Source organism: Cucurbita moschata, unplaced genomic scaffold, assembly GCF_002738365.1.
Source record: "Cucurbita moschata cultivar Rifu unplaced genomic scaffold, Cmos_1.0 Cmo_Scf00101, whole genome shotgun sequence".
Lineage (NCBI taxonomy): Eukaryota > Viridiplantae > Streptophyta > Magnoliopsida > Cucurbitales > Cucurbitaceae > Cucurbita > Cucurbita moschata.
In genome coordinates, this window is record NW_019268617.1 from 183,375 (window position 1) to 198,985 (window position 15,611).

General features: G+C 39.3%; 1 long non-coding RNA gene and 1 other non-coding gene across 2 annotated transcripts; both read left to right on the plus strand.

Moving 5' to 3' along the window:
* Window positions 1-4,605: 4,605 nt before the first annotated feature.
* On the plus strand, window positions 4,606-5,241 carry LOC111439672. The gene is made up of 2 exons (XR_002709839.1): window positions 4,606-4,770; window positions 4,883-5,241. It is a non-coding gene; the product is annotated as an uncharacterized LOC111439672 (long non-coding RNA).
* Window positions 5,242-14,450: 9,209 nt separating this feature from the next.
* Window positions 14,451-14,524, plus strand: TRNAF-GAA. The gene has a single exon. It is a non-coding gene; the product is annotated as a tRNA-Phe (tRNA).
* The last annotated feature ends 1,087 nt before the right edge of the window (window positions 14,525-15,611 follow it).

Sequence of the window (15,611 nt, forward strand, 5' to 3'; positions counted from 1 at the left end):
TCTATGTAGTTTAGGTTGCATGTAGAATCATTCAAGCTCGACATGATCAATCTTGCTTGTGGAGTGATTCGAATCTCAAACAAGTGTTCTTGTCTTGAGATATTTGATCAACAAGAATCATTGAAGCTAGACATGATCGATCTTGCTTCTGGAGTGATTCGAATCTCAAACAAAATGTTCTTGTCTTGAGATATTCGATCGACAAGGTAATCCGAATCTTATTCCCCTTGTATTGATTCCTTATCTTATCATTTGGTATCAGAGCCATAAGATAAGGAATCAATACAAGGGGAATAAGATTCGGATTACCTTGTCGATCGAATATCTCAAGACAAGAACATTTTGTTTGAGATTCGAATCACTCCAGAAGCAAGATCGATCATGTCTAGCTTCAATGATTCTTGTTGATCAAATATCTCAAGACAAGAACACTTGTTTGAGATTCGAATCACTCCACAAGCAAGATTGATCATGTCGAGCTTGAATGATTCTACATGCAACCTAAACTACATAGAGTTGCAAAGAAACTTAGCCATTGGCTAAAGAAAAGCACAAATGCTTCTTTTGATATATCTTCTAAGTCTTATTACAAATACAACATAGATGGCTTTATATAGCCTCAAAATGAAACTATTAAAGGCATTCCAAAAGTTGTAACATTCACACTTTATGGCCATAATTAGCCATTATGTAAATGTAACCGAAATTAAATAAAAAGTCTTAAAACACAATAACTCTAAATTATAACCCACCCAAAATTTACAACAATCAAACTTTATTCTTCTTCAATGTAGCATGAATTGAAACATCTTTTGATAATTTTGACAACCTTTTCTTCACATCTTCATTGAAGCATATTGTATGATTGATGTCTCTTGGTTCATATCATTCTCCACTTCTTCAAGAGGATTCGTCCTCGAATCTATTTGTGAAACTTTGCTGCAAAAAATAAGTTATGGAAATACAAAGGACCTCACAACACTCTCTCACGTGTATACACTCAAGGAATTTTAGGCCACTCTGTTTGCACTCATTTACACAAATGAAGCTCTCATTCTCACCTCTCAAAATTTTAAATAGAGCAAAGATTGAATTTTGAACTTTGGGTCGATTAAAAACTAAAAAGATGAAAATAAATAAAAATTAAATTGAGAAGAAACGCAAAGGAAACATATATCCGATCTTGAGCCTGAAGCTCTGATACCAAATGATAAGATAAGGAATCAATACAAGGGGAATAAGATTCGGATTACCTTGTTGATCGAATATCTCAAGACAAGAACACTTTGTTTGAGATTCGAATCACTCCAGAAGCAAGATTGATCATGTCGAGCTTGAATGATTCTTGTTGATCAAATATCTCAAGACAAGAACACTTGTTTGAGATTTGAATCACTCCACAAGCAAGATTGATCATGTCGAGCTTGAATGATTCTACATGCAACCTAAACTACATAGAGTTGCAAAGAAACTTAGCCATTGGCTAAAGAAAAGCACAAATGCTTCTTTTGATATATCTTCTAAGTCTTATTACGAATACAACATAGAAGGCTTTATATAGCCTCAAAATGAAACTATTAAAGACATTCCAAAAGTTGTAACATTCACACTTTATGGCCATAATTAGCCATTATGTAAATGTAACCGAAATTAAATAAAAAGTCTTAAAATACAATAACTCTAAATTACTCTAAATTATAACCCACCCAAAATTTACAACAATCAAACTTTATTCTTCTTCAATGATAGAATGAATTGAAACATCTTTTGATAATGTTGACAACCTTTTCTTCACATCTTCATTGAAGCATATTGTATGATTGATGTCTCTTGGTTCATATCACCTTCCTTACTGTAAATGTTGTTATTGGTCTTCTCTTCGTTAAGGTAGTAACTTGACCTGACTTTCCTGTAATGTTGTTGTTGTCGTCTTCTCTTCTAAAGGTTAGTAACTTAACTTGACCTTCTTCTTTTAAAGGTTATAACTTGACCCTTCCTTTCTTCTTTCTAAAGGTTAGTAACTTTACCCTTCCCTTCTGCTTTTAAAGGTTATAACTTGACCTTCTTTTAAAGGTTACTAACTTGACCTTCTTTTCTGTAATCTAAATCTAGCTCTTGCTCTCAAATAGCTAGAGCTTTACCCGGGCGTAATGGAAATCTTGTTCTTACTCATGACAAGCTAGAGCTTTACCCTTCCATAATGTAAATTGTTGTTGTTCGTCACGTGATAAGATAAGGAATCAACTACAAGGGGAATAAGATTCGGATTACTTTGTTGATCGAATATCTCAAGGCAAGAACACTTTGTTTGAGATTTGAATCACTCCAGAAGCAAGATCGATCATGTCTAGCTTCAATGATTCTTGTTGATCAAATATCTCAAGACAAGAACACTTGATTGAGATTCGAATCACTCCACAAGCAAGATTGATCATGTCGAGCTTGAATGATTCTATATGCAACCTAAACTACATAGAATTGCAAAGAAACTTAGCCATTGGCTAAAGAAGAGCACAAATACTTCTTTTACTATATTTTTCAAGTCTACCTACAAATACAACATACATGGCTTTATATAGCCTCAAAATGAAACTATTAAAGGCATTCCAAAAGTTGTAACATTCATACTTAATGACCATAATTAGCCATTATGTAAATGTAACCTAAAGTAAATAAAATGTCTTAAAATACAATAACTCTAAATTACTCTAAATTGTAACCCACCCAAAATTTATAACCATCAAACTTCATTCCTCTTCAATGTGACATAAATTGCAACCTCTTTTGATAATTTTGACAACATTTTCTTCACATCTTCATTGAAGTATATTGTATGAATGATGTCTGTTGGTTCATATCATCACGTTAGAAAACTTGACCTTCTTGCCCGTAATGTATCCGCAGTTCTTCTTGACCAGAGGTAAGCTTTACCTACCCCTACGTAATGGAAACGTTGGTGTTCTTTCATACTAGCTAGAGCTTTACCCGGCCGTAATGGAAATCTTGTTCTTCCTTCGTCACAAGCTAGAGCTTTACCCCGCTGTAATGTAAATCTAGCTCTTCCTTCATGACTAGGGGAAACTTGACCGACCTTGCTGTAATCTAAATCTAGCTCTTCTTGACCAGAGGGAAACGTTACCCTTCTGTAATGTAAATCTAGCTCCTTTTCAGACGTCAGGTAAGCTTTACCCCCTTCCGTAGTAATTAGTGTATCCGCACCGCAACTCCTCTTGCCGTCAGATTAGCGTTACCCTTCTTTTGCTTGTAGTAATTCTGATTGATGATGATGATGCTGTTCTTCTCCTCGGCAGGTTACTTTACCTTCCTGTAATTAATCTTCTTGTTGGTGTTATAGACATAAGGTTAGCTTGACCCTTCTGTAGTAATTTCTGTATCAGTAGTTCTTCTTGACGTCAGATTAGTAGAGATTAGCTTGACCCTTCCGGAGTAATTAGAATGTTGTTTGTTGTATGTCTTGGTTGCTTCCTCTATAGGTGAGTGAGCAGCTGCTTCTCTTTCCATATGTTATTCATATCTTGTCTTGGTGTTTGTCTTGTTCATGACGTTAGATTCCTTTACCTTTCTGTAAATGTAAGTTTGTCTTGCTCATGACTAGCTAGAACTTGAGAACCTTCCTGTAAATGTTCTTCTTCTTCTTGTTCTAGATTAGCTAAAGCTTTAACTTTAACCTTCCGTAATGTAAATTAAGTTCTTTCTTGGCAGGTTAGTAGCTTGACCTTGACCTTCTTGCTCTTGCTCTTGACCTTGATCTTCTTGCTTTTGTAATGTAGTAAATGTTGTTCTTGTTGTTCTTGTTCTAGCCGTTAGATTAGCCAGCCTTGACCTTTCCGTAATGTCAAATCTTGTTCTTTCATAATAGCTGGAGCTTTACCCCTTTCTGTAATCTAAATCTTGTTCTTGCGGAATAGCTGTAACTTGACCCCCTTCTGTAATCTAAATCTAGCTCTTCCGTAATAGCTGTAGCTTTATCTTTCTGTAATGGAAATGGTGTAGTTCTGGAATAGTTGTAGCTTTACCTTTCTGTAATAGAAATGGTGTTCTTCTGGAATAGCTGGAGCTTGACTGACCTTTCTGTAATGTCTAGTGCTCCTCTTCTTGTCAGGTAAGCTTGAATGAACCTTCCGTAGTAATGTATCCGCAGTTCTTCTTGACGTTAGAGCTTTACTACCTTTCCGTATGTAATGAATCAATCTTCTTGTCTGTCTTGCTTGCTCTATAGCAACTATAGGTGAGTGAGTGAGCAGCTTCTCTTTCTGTTCTATATGTAATGAATATCTTCTCTTGTTCTATCTCGTCACGTCAGGTCAGCTTTCCGTATGTAATAATAAGATTGATTGTAGTTAGTTCTCGTTCATGACTAGCTAGAGCTTGCCTGCCTTTTGAATGTAGTAGTTGTCTTTCTCGTCAGATTAGGTTAACTTGACTCCTTCCCATGTAATGAATTGAATATGTTGTTGTTGCTTACTTGGTTGGTTGCTTGCTTGCCTGCTGCTTGCTTTCTCGTCAGGTTAGGTTAGCTTGACCTCTTTAGTATGTAATTCATGTTGTTGGCTGGCTTGCTTGTTGCTTGCTCCCGAGGTAACTTCTAAGAGAGTATTTGAGCTTCCTGTATGTAATGTCAATTAAGTTCTTCTCTTCGTCAGGTGAGTTACCTCTTCTTGCTGCTTGTAATTCAGTTGTTCTTCCTTCGTCAGGTCTTACTTGAGCTTCCTTCTCATACTCTTGCTTCTTGTTCTAGACCAGAGAGAGGTTAGCTTGAACTTCCTTCCTGTAATAAATCTTGTTGTTCTTGGTGTCTCGTCAAGTTAGTAGCATGACCTTCCGCCGGGATGTAATAAATCTCTTTCTTCTTCTCTTGCAGCTTTCTCGGCAAGTTAATGAGTGAGCTTGACTGTGACCTTCTTCTAGTAATTCATATCTACCTCTCTTGCAATACCTACTTCTCTTGCAATATCTACTTCTCTTGCTTTCTATAGAGGTTATGTTGTAAGGGTTATAGGTTAGGGTATTAAGAGTATTATAGTAGCATCATTACCTTCCTTCCCGGATGTAATAAATCTTCTTCTCTTGCTGTCTCGGCAAGTTAATGAGTGAGCTTGACTGACCTTCTTGTATGTAGTAATTCCTATCTGCTTCTCTTGCTTTACGGAATGAATAAGTTGTGTTGTTGGTTCAGTCTTTCTTTACTCGTCACGTTAGGTTAGTTAGCATTACCCTCTTGTAATAAATCAATCTTCTTCTCTTGCTTTCTCCTCAGTTAGAGGATTGAAAAGGTGTAACATAATAGGTTATCCTCGTCAAGGAATAGAGTAGAGCAGCTTGTAGCAGTAGAGCTTAATTAATGAGTAGGATCGCTAGCTCCTTAATGAGTATGTAGTTCTAAGTTCAAGTAGAGAGTAGGTCTAATCTAAAGTAGATAGGGAGTAAAGAGTTCTAAGTGTAATGTAAGTAGTAGGGAGTAGGATAATAAGTATAGAGTTCTAAGTGAAAGAAGTAGAGAGTAAGTCGTAAGTGTAAGTATAGAATAGGGAATGGTTTCAGGTTCCGGTGTAATTGTCCTGTTCTATTCAGTCTTGAATTTCTCTTTCTCTTTCAGTTGCTGCTGAGTTCTTGACTTGATCAAAGACTTGCTACGGGAAATCAAAGAACTATAGTATAGTGATTGAGTGAAGTAGAATGAATCTTTAGGCTCGACTTTCAACACTTCAATCAAACACTGGAAAAGGTAAAGTAAGGTAAAGAAAGAAAGAAGAGCATAGGGCAAGGAGAATCCATAAATCAATATCTTACCGACAGTTAAAGGAGAGAGAAAGTAATAGTTATGAGGCGTGGTGGAGCAGACGGAAAGACGACGAGAAGATCAGAGGTCAGGGGCTGGCAATTCCATTATGAGATAGATAGGTGAATGGGCACACTCACTTCTAGTTGTTACGGTTTGAGGTCTCTTTGACTTTGGGCAATCCGGTGTAAGAGTAAACGATTAGAAATAAGTAGTATTACTCTTTTACGGTTTGAGGTCTCTTTGACTTTGGGCAATCTGGTGTAAGAGTAAACGAGAAAGAATGGTTCGGCTTGACTTCCTCCTGGTACGGTTCAGAGGTTGGCTCTCTTTGCCTTTGACTTTGGGCAAGGTAAACTCTCACTCTAAGCTTTCTTGACTTTTAGTCTAAACTAAGGATAGGATAGTCTCGGTTGGTTTAGCTTCTTCGTCAGGTGAGACTTCTGGTTCGTTTGGGAGCTCTGCAGCTTTACCTTAAGGAAAGGAGTGAAATAGCTCGACCGCGAGGGAGAGGAGCTTAATCAATCTCTCATTGACTCGTAAAGGAACTGATTCCTCTTGCGGGTAGGTTCTTCATTCTAGCTTTTGACTTACCTAGTTCAATCTCAAGAATACATATCGGACAAGGAAAAGGAAGGGGCGAGTAGACAGACAAGAAAAAGGAGGAGAGGGGCGAAGAAGCTGTTAGTTATCTTTATAGTTAGTTCTAGTTATCTCTCTTAGTTAGGGAAGAGGTAAGGAGGCTATCTGACAATCAATTCTTTCTCTTTCTTTAAGGTAAGGGATAAGGAGTTAGCTTCTTTACTTACTCTGTCTTGACTGTTCACTCTAATTAATCTTTAAGTCAGTACCTCTTCCTTCCAACACACCAAGGAAGAAAGCATTAATCAGTATATAATAGTCCGGCCTAACCTGTAAACTCTCTACATATAATAAAGAGTGAAGTCGAGACTGACTGTGACATATCATTAATCAATCAATAGTTCAGGGAATAGCAGGGAAGGAGTAAAAGAAAGCAGTTCAAGACAGCCGAGCCCGGGCCCGGAAACTCTCTTCTTAGTCTTTACTTGATGAGTCTCGGTCAGGGAATACATATCGTACTACTATAGGGCAGCGGTTAGTTAGTTCTCTCTCTTTCGACAGGTAAGACAGAAAGAGGTTCTCCTTTTTATTATTACAATCTCTAATTTCGCTTGTTGTGTCTCCCTTCTCTCATTGACTGTAAACTTAGGACAAGGTTCATGGGAAGGGTCATAAGTTTACAAGAAAGTAAATTCAAGACGAATAGGTGAATGAAGGAACAGGGGTTAAGCCAAGCCAGCCAAAGCAGGTAAGTTTGTGAGCAGTTAAGCCAGAGCGCAGGTAAGTTTGATTGATTGATTCTCTAACTAAAAGACTATGAAGCAGATTGTAAAGAAAGATTAGCCTGACCTTTCCGTATGTAATAAATCTTGTTCTTCTTGCTCTTGTAGGTGAATGAGTTTACCTTTCCGTCTGTAATTCATATCTTGTCTTCTTCTTTCTCTTTCTCGAGACGTCAGGTACGTTTACCCTTCCTGTAATGTAAATCTAGTTCTTACTCTAGACCAGAAGAGGGTACTTGATCTTACAATGTAGTTAGTTGGCTTGCTCGAAGACGTTAGGTTAACTTGACCCCTTCCAGCCTATAATGAATATCTTGTTCTTGCTTGCCTGCTACTTGCTCCAGACGTTATTAAGTTATTAGCTTTACCCCCTTTCCCGGATGTAATGAATCTTAGTGGCTTGCTTGCTCCAGAGGTGACTTAGAAGAGAGGACTTGACCGACCCTTTCCTGTAATGTAATAATCTTCTTCTTCTTCTTGTCTCGTCAGGTAAGCTTTACCCCTTCTTGCTTGTAATGAAGTTGTTCTTCGTCCGGTCTTACTTTACCTTCCTGTAATGAATTGAATCTTTCTTCTTCTTCTTGTTCGAGACGTTAGGTTAGCGTTACTCTCCCCCTCCTATAATATAATTATCTTGTAGTTCTTCTTGTCTCGTTGAGTAGCATTACCTTCTCGTAATTTATTGATACGATAAGGAATCACTACAAGGGGAGTAAGATTCGGATTACCTTGTCGATCGAATATCTCAAGTCAAGAACACTTGATTGAGATTCGAATCACTCCACAAGCAAGATCGATCATGTCTAGCTTGAATGATTCTTGTTGATCAAATATCTCAACACAAGAACACTTGTTTGAGATTCGAATCACTCCACAAGCAAGATTGATCATGTCGAGCTTGAATGATTCTACATGCAACCTAAACTACATAGAGTTGCAAAGAAACTCAGCCATTGGCTAAGAAAAAGCACAAATGCTTCTTTTAATATATTTTCCAAGTCTGATTACAAATACAACATAGATGGCTTTATATAGCCTCAAAATGAAACTATTAAAGGCATTCCAAAAGTTGTAACATTCACACTTTATGGCCATAATTAGCCATTATGTAAATGTAACCAAAATTAAATAAAAAGTCTTAAAACACAATAACTCTAAATTATAACCCACCCAAAATTTACAACAATCAAACTTTATTCTTCTTCAATGTAGCATGAATTGAAACATCTTTTGATAATTTTGACAACCTTTTCTTCACATCTTCATTGAAGCATATTGTATGATTGATGTCTCTTGGTTCATATCATTTATCTTCTTCTCGTAATTTATCTTCTTCTTCTTGTGCTCTATAAGTGAATGAGCTTGACCTTGACCCGCCTGTAATGTAAATGTTGTTGTTCTTCTTGTCTTGCTTTCTCTTCGGTTACTTAGAGGATTGAAGTCAGGTCAGTCAAGTAGTAACTAACTTACCTAGGTTGTTCTCCTCAGGGAATGAATGAATAGAGCTTAATGAGTAGGCAGTTGGAAGTGTAATCTCAGTACAGTAGGGATAGGAAGTGTAAGTAGGCAGTAGTCAGTTCTTCCAGTATAAACAGTAGTAAGTTCAAGTATAGGCAGTAGTTAAGTTAAAGTATAGGCCAATAGTTAGTTCTTCCAGTAGAGGCAATAGTCAGTCAGTTCTTCCAGTGCAGTAGTAAGTGTAAGAGTTGAAAGTAGCTAGCTAGCTTGATCTTTAGTCTTGACTTTCAGTATCAGTATCAGTATCAGTAGTGAAAGATCCAGAATAAGTAGTAGTTCCGGATCATGTAGTAGTTTAGGATCATGTAGTGTAGTTTAAGATCATGTAGTGTAGTTTAGGATCGTAAAGTCAGGCTGACGAAGAGGAAAGAGAAGAAGCAGCTTTACACCTCCTTAATGAAAGAAGAGTAGAATGAATCTTATAGCGTCGGAGTAAAGGATCGTCAACAAGGGCGTTCTAGTGCGTTGTAGATCCTTATCCAAGACTTGTATCATTTGATGATGCCATGTGAATCGCTAGAAACATGTGAAGTGTATGGCTAACCCAATAACGAAAGTTTCGTAAGGGAACTGGACCAGGCTACCATGAGACAAACAAAAGATCTTCTTTCTAAAGAGATTCGATTCGGAACTATTATATGTCCAAGGTCCAATATTGAAATAATTTCAGAGGTTTTCCTTGACTTTGTCCGTGTCAACAAACAATTCGAAATGCCTGGACTTTTTTAGAACAAGTCCCAGGTGACGTAAGGCTCTGAAGATTCTACCCCGACGTTTTTTAGGCTAAGGAAGTAGTTAAGGATTCACTTCGGAAAGAAGAATTGGACAGAGAGGTTACGCGGGGCAAAGACTCAAGAGGTTACGGATAAAGAGTTCAGACTCAGACTCAGACAGAGAGGTTACGGATAAAGAGTTTAAACTCAGACTCAGACAGAGGTTACGGGAAAAGACAACTACCATTTACTTACTTCCTTCAATCATACCATTTACTTACTTCAATCAGGAGTTACTTCCTTCAATCAGTTTCAGGAGCCAAGTTGACAGACCAAAGGGCAGGTAAAGAAGAAGAAGTAGTTAAAAGGAGAAAGCAGAAATAGGAGTTTAGCAGTTGGAGAGGTAAAGGGGAAAGACTAACTAACTACTACTACTTACAGAGTTCAAGGTTATATGAATAAGGAGTTTAGTCGAAGTAAAGTAAAGGACAGAGAGGTTACGTAGTTCAGACTCAGATAGAGTTTGAAGTGAAAGAGTTGTTAATTCATTCATTATTAGCTGCAACTTTATCAATAGAATAGGTATAGGTTCATGAGAATAGGTGTAGGTGAATGAGCTTGACCTTTCATCCGGCTTAGTTACATACATACAAGGTTTAGTAAAAGAGTTACTTAAATCAGTCTCACTACATTAAAACATTAAGCGCCTCAAATACCGGTAAAGTCCGGAGAAAGACTAACTCTCAACAATACACTATATTTACCTATAAAAGCATATAACGAACAAGAGAGACCGGTAAATAGTTAGTTAGTTAGTTCAACCCTTCAGTCATAGAGTCAACAATTAATTAGCTACTTGACTTTAGCAGTCAGTCAAAGAGTGGTTCAAGCAATAAAGGAGAAAGAACTCTTCAAGTAAGTATCGGTGGCCAGGTAATATAATATAGAGTTAGTATAAGAAAGAAGGAAGAATCAGTAAGTAGTTAAGGCAATTCAATTGTTCAACCGAAGTGTAGAGGTTCAGTGGAATGAATAAGGAGTTGAGGATTCACTTATGAATTACCTTGTGAAACCAACAGGTTAAGGCAATGGAATTGTGAGACCGAGTTTACGAGGCGAACGAGCGAAGGCTGTGAGACTGTTAAGGAGAGTAGCCTCCACTCTTCGGAACTTTTTTCTGACATAACACTAGTATATATCATCAGATTGTTTGCTCTCTCCCTATGGCTTTATAAGAAGTAAGATAATCAGCCCTTAGATGCAGCCATCTCCTTTCTTTCTTTGTGGATCTAGCTTGATTTCCTGCCTGTGCTTTAGTTGCATAAGGACTAAGCGTTTATTGTTTTGGATTGCTTAAAGTATGTATACTCAAATCATTCCTTTTGCTCTCTATCTCCTAATGCCAACTGCAATTTCACATCTGCAAGGTCAATGTAGAGTATAATAGGTGTGTGGAAGCTCTTCTCTATGTACTAGTAGTTGAGTAAGGACTGTAAGCTTCAACTCTTTGTTTTCATTTCAACAAGAGCATTCATTATGTAAGGGGAATCTAGTTATATCTTTTCATCTTAGTCCTTCTCTTTCCCCTAGTTACTAGTTAGCGGACTCTAAGTAGTCTCAATTGGGCACGAGGTCGGTTCTTCTAGTTTTTCCAACAGGAAGGGTTGAGCGGATAGGTTGTCTTCAGTCTACTGGCCGATGTCACACGGAGCACAGTGATCGGTTGGTTGAGTCTAATTAAACGACAAAGTGGACTTGGTCCGTGTTATTCTAATCCCCCAAATCACTTGAATCTCCATTCATTGTCCTAAGCTTATTAATCTGAGTTCAATGCCCCTGGAACCCAGAGGCGCCCCCCCCCCCAACAAGTTTTGTCCGAAAAGGGGAGAGTGGAACATACTAAAAGGTCTGAACGATATAGAACTAAACATCATGAAATATTTATCCTATCTCTTTAGTGCAATCGAACGGATCAACCCTATTTCCTCGAGGAGTCTGTTTGAAGAGACTCGTCAACTAAAGGAACTTCTTCTCCTAATTAGGTCAGTCTGGCTACTGATTAGCAAGAGAAGCAAAGTGGTCTTCCTAGATAATTCAGTTACATGCAAGCTGGAGGCCTTGGAGTCGTGCGAGTTAATATAGGGTTTTCTTGGCATGCTTATACCTAGACTGTAGGGTGTGGGCGGAAAAGATTCCAAATGGCTGGGGTGCTTATGCCGAAGTAGTTGGTGAAGTGCCCTACCACCGGCTTTGCTAGACGGTCTTGTCTTTCTTTCTCTTTGTGCAAATCCAGTGCTGGCTGGTGTGGAAGGTTTAGCCCAGTGAATCAAGCAATTGAATCAGGAAGCGCTGCTCCTCTACTTGGGATAAGGGCTGAAGATGTTGTTTATGTTTGCAAGCGGGAAGCGAGCAATGCCTCTCTTATGGCTTGTTGCTCTGTGCTGCGATTATGAAAGGGATGGGCGAAGCAGCAAATTAGCCATTGATTTTCTAATATGGTGTCTAGTTAATGGATTCTGCGTCTGCGTATAAAAGACCAGTAGCAAGCAGCTCCATCATCCACATCTCATATGTCAGGGGGTCCCATTCGTCATGTGCCGGATCCCATTCCCAGTAAGTGAGCAGCCTTGAACCCATACCCTTGATTCTCGCCTTGAGCCCCAGCCCGAAGGCCCAAAGGTTGCTGTTTGGTCTTGATAAGCAGGCATGGACAGGCTCCTCGAGCAGATACCATTCCAATGGGTGTCTTCCCATTACCGGCGGAGAACTCAAAGGCTCCAAACTCCTTAGGTCTTGTTTTGTAAGCTTCAAGCTTTTCAACCTGTCGAGATTAACTTACAACTCCACTAACCTAAGCTTACCAGATCAAGTAGATCACTATCGAAACCCGTACCGGACACGCTTCTTTCTCGGCTTCGCCTCTTTCTGCCAACGCCGACCCTTCCCGTACGCTTTGAGGGACTGAGCCTTTCCCACCTTATCTTATTGGTCTTCTTTCCGCTGTCGCTGATAAATGTTGAACGTATAGCGCTCTTCTGCTGAGAAATGCCCTCCTTTTGTCTTCGCCTTGTGGTCCCGAGACATATGGTTTTGGTACAGAAAAGAAATGTCACCAAGGGGCCGCCTTATCAGTAGATCTCCCTCCTCTCGTACCTCTAGTAAACAAACTTCGAGCTGCTGAATCGGGCATAGAACAAGGGTATATTGTTTTTCTGCTTGTTTTGAAAGCTTGAACGACAAACAAGTGATGACTATGAGACGGCTTGCTACTGAGCTTCTTGTGTTTGTTCCATCTTTCTTGATTATGGGGTCCGCGCAACAAGAGTGCTTCCTCTTTTTCTTTGCCACCATGAGACCTTACCTTATTTGGTTGGTAGTATAGGGGGGGAATCAACGCAATTCGTACTGGTAGTAGTGAGACGTTGCCTTCACTGGGTTGGAATAGTAGGTCTGTCTCTCGAGCCTTGTTCTCCGCGGTCATTCTCGCAGCCCTTGCCTTTCTCACTATCAAATCTACACCTGACTTGTTGAACCAAGCTAAGGTCACTAATGAATCTACATATCCTAGGGACGAGAAATTCTTCGTTGGTGGTAAGTTAACCGTGAATGGACTCTAACTCTAATGGCTGAGCTAGGTATGTATGCTTACCAATCTTGTCCAAAGTGCGCGGGAGACTGCCTCCTGTACCGATGTTAATTGAATGAATGGACATCAGAACAAGTTTGTGCTCCGAATCTGATAAGATAAGGAATCAACTACAAGGGGAATAAGATTCGGATTACCTTGTTGATCGAATATCTCAAGGCAAGAACATTGTTTGAGATTCGAATCACTCCACAAGCAAGATCGATCATTTCTAGCTTGAATGATTCTTGTTGATCAAATATCTCAAGTCAAGAACACTTGATTGAGATTCGAATCACTCCACAAGCAAGATTGATCATGTCGAGCTTGAATGATTCTACATGCAACCTAAACTACATAGAATTGCAAAGAAACTTAGCCATTGGCTAAAGAAGAGCACAAATGCTTCTTTTACTATATTTTCCAAGTCTGCTACAAATACAACATACATGGCTTTATATAGCCTCAAAATGAAACTATGAAAAGCATTCCAAAAGTTGTAACATTCACATTTTATGGCCATAATTAGCCATTATGTAAATGTAACCGAAATTAAATAAAATGTCTTAAAATACAATAACCTAAATTATAACCCACCCAAAATTTACAACAATCAAACTTTATTCTTCTTCAATGTAGCATGAATTGAAACATCTTTTGATAATTTTGGCAACCTTTTCTTCACATCTTCATTGAAGTATATTATATGAATCATGTCTCTTGGTTCATATCAGAATCTATAATGAGCTGCGTGCCTGAGTCCTTCCCCAAAAAGGATTGTTCCTTATTGGTACGAGCTTTTCTTGTTCTCTTCTACCCTGGGATTGAATTGTTTTCCTAATGTTGTAAGGGACTCCCAAGCACATTCATTCTTTCTCTACCCTGTCTACTAAGAAAGAGAAGTTAGTGAGAAGATTCGCTTAATTGAATTGATCGTAGATGTATTGGGAATCTTCCTTGAATTGAGAGGAAGTAGGAGCATCGTGTTAAGACAAGGACGGTGGGTAGGTAAAGACAGGGTGGGTTTACAATCAAAGCTCCAACTGTCTGTCATGCCGGGTAAACCACTAGGGTATGAATTTGGATCTAGGACCAGTAGCGGGCGAAATTACGTGCGTGAGAGAAAGTCTTGGTGGAGCCGAGGACGGAATAGCACAACTTAGTGACTAGGAGCGTAGGGAGAGCCCGTTGTGTCTTGTTTTTGTTTGACCGGCCTATCCTCTTTCGAGAAGCAAGCTCCCTCCGGTTGTCCAGTCCCTGGGCGTCTCTCGGTTTTTGTGTTGGGATATTAGGCAGCAGTTTTAAAGACTCGAAAGCTTGACGAAGAAGCAAATCAAGCCCTAACTACTCTTTCTTTGAGTAAAGGGCTTTTACTGGTCAAGTGGTAAGGTAGGGCGTATTCTTTGAAGAAAACAGACTTTAGGAAAGGGGTTCAGGTAGCTCAGCTGGTTAGAGCAAAGGACTGAAAATCCTTGTGTCAGTGGTTCGAATCCACTTCTAAGCAAAGGGTCCAAAGGACACGTAGCCGGGACCTGATTTAGAAATTCAAATGAAAGAGGAAGCACAAAACAAGTAGATTTGATAAACAAAGCTGTAGATTACTCGGATTGGGTCTCGCGTCCCTGTGCCAAAATGGGCGAGTTTGGTTTGAGTGTTCATCGATTGGGTAGATCCATATGCTCTGGGGGGGTGAGACGAGGTGTAGCGCAGTCTGGTCAGCGCATTTGTTTTGGGTACAGAGGGCCATAGGTTCGAATCCTGTCACCTTGATAAAGAGTTGTCTGTCATTCTTTTGTCACACGTAGAATTGTCTATCACACGTAGAATTGTCTGTCATTCTTTTGTCTTTCCCCCTGACCTTATCAGTCATCAGGCAGGGTTTCGGTATCATATATTGAGATAATTATTATGAAAAAGCTATTCCACTGGTGTAACTTAGATACCCTTTCTTTCTTTGTGGTATCAGTCATGCTATTTGAATAGCCTGAAATCATCATAGCCTCTCCACCGGTTCCGAAGACTCCTTCGGCATCAATGTGCTCCAATGAAAGAGATCAGACCCTTTCCTACACCAGAACCGGAGCGAGCTCTTTTCGCACGCAATCTCGAAGCTCAATTAGCTCATGGACTATCTCCTCAACCCTGGCGAGTACGAGAGCTTGGTAAGAGAGAATGTCGAATGAGAAAGACATTCGATTACGGCAACTAACTAGATAGCAAACTTTTTGGTAGAAACTGAATGATCCCTTGGCTCGGGCAACAAAAGGAAAAGGTAAGAGTGAGTACTTACTCTTATTCCGACGATAGGAAAGTTTGCAGTATAAAAAGTGGAATCCTCATCCTGAGTCGAGTCCGCATTGCCATACGAATGGACATTGGACAAACCAAGAACTCCTATTTTTTCTTTAACGAAAGCAGATATAACAGTTTCGAGACAACCTCTTTTAAAGAAGAAGTCGCTCCGCCTTGATCACCGTGGACATACGCAGCTCCCGCTTTACCTTCGCCTACCGGGAAAAGGAAAGTTCCCTCATGATAGGCCCTCTCAGCTCCCGAACGTCTTTCTATCAATCGAGAGAGGTACAGAATAG